The following is a 1,112-nucleotide window of genomic DNA, read 5'->3' on the forward strand; positions in this document are numbered from 1 at the left end:
GTGTGTGTGTGTTATGGGTATGTGTGTGTATGTGTGTGTTTATGTGTATGTGTATATGCGTATGTGTATGTATATGTGTGTGTGTGTATGTGTGTGTGTGTGTGTGTGTGTGTGTGTGTGTATGTGTGTATGCGTATGAGTATGTGTGTGTAGGGATGTGTGTAGGTCTTATCTTTTTTTTAAAACACCATAATGGCACTGTGTAAGACAGCCACCTGTCTGAGACAGAACTTTTTTCTTCAACGCAGGAACTAAACCACAATCGGGTGGGACCGGCAGAATGCAAAGGAAACACTTACATGAACCCAATATACGTACTGTGACAATCTCTTTATAATAATGAAACATTTAAGGACCAAGGACATAACCCACCAGGCACTGCGATAATTTCTTATATATATAACGAAACATCCAAGGACGTAGGACATTAGATCAGATCTATAACATGCCAGGCACTGCCAACAATTTCTAATAGCGAAACAGCCAAGGACGGAGGACATTATGATAACCCAACAGGAACTGCGACAATTTCTTATAATATGAAACATTCAAGGACCACGGGCATAACCAACTAATCACTGAGACATTTTCTTATTATAAAACATGAAAGGACCAAAGACATTACCCAACACGAACTGCAACAATTACTAATTATAACAAACATCCGAGGACCAAAAACATATAACCCACCAGGAACTGTGACGATTTCTTACAATATGAAACAACCAAGGACCACGGACATAACCAACTACTAGTCACTGAGACATTTTCTTATATAAAACATGCAAGGACGAAAGACAATTACTAATAACGAAACATCGAAGGACCAAGGACATAACCCACCGGGAACTGCGACAATTTCGTATTGTATGAAACAACCAAGGACCAAGTTCTTATACTTATAATATAACGAAACATGCAAGGGTCGAACCCACAGCGTAAATCTACGGCGACAATTTCTTCTATAAAGAGACATGCAAGGAACGTAGAGTGACACGAACCAGAGCCACAGCCTCTCAGCTCAAAAGATCACATTACATCCTGGTCAGGTTACTCATTTTAGCCTTTCGATAGAGATAACGATCTCTCTCTCTCTCTCTCTCTCTCTCTCT

Source organism: Aplysia californica, unplaced genomic scaffold (genome assembly GCF_000002075.1).
Source record: "Aplysia californica isolate F4 #8 unplaced genomic scaffold, AplCal3.0 scaffold00131, whole genome shotgun sequence".
In the NCBI taxonomy this organism is placed as follows: Eukaryota; Metazoa; Mollusca; class Gastropoda; order Aplysiida; family Aplysiidae; genus Aplysia; species Aplysia californica.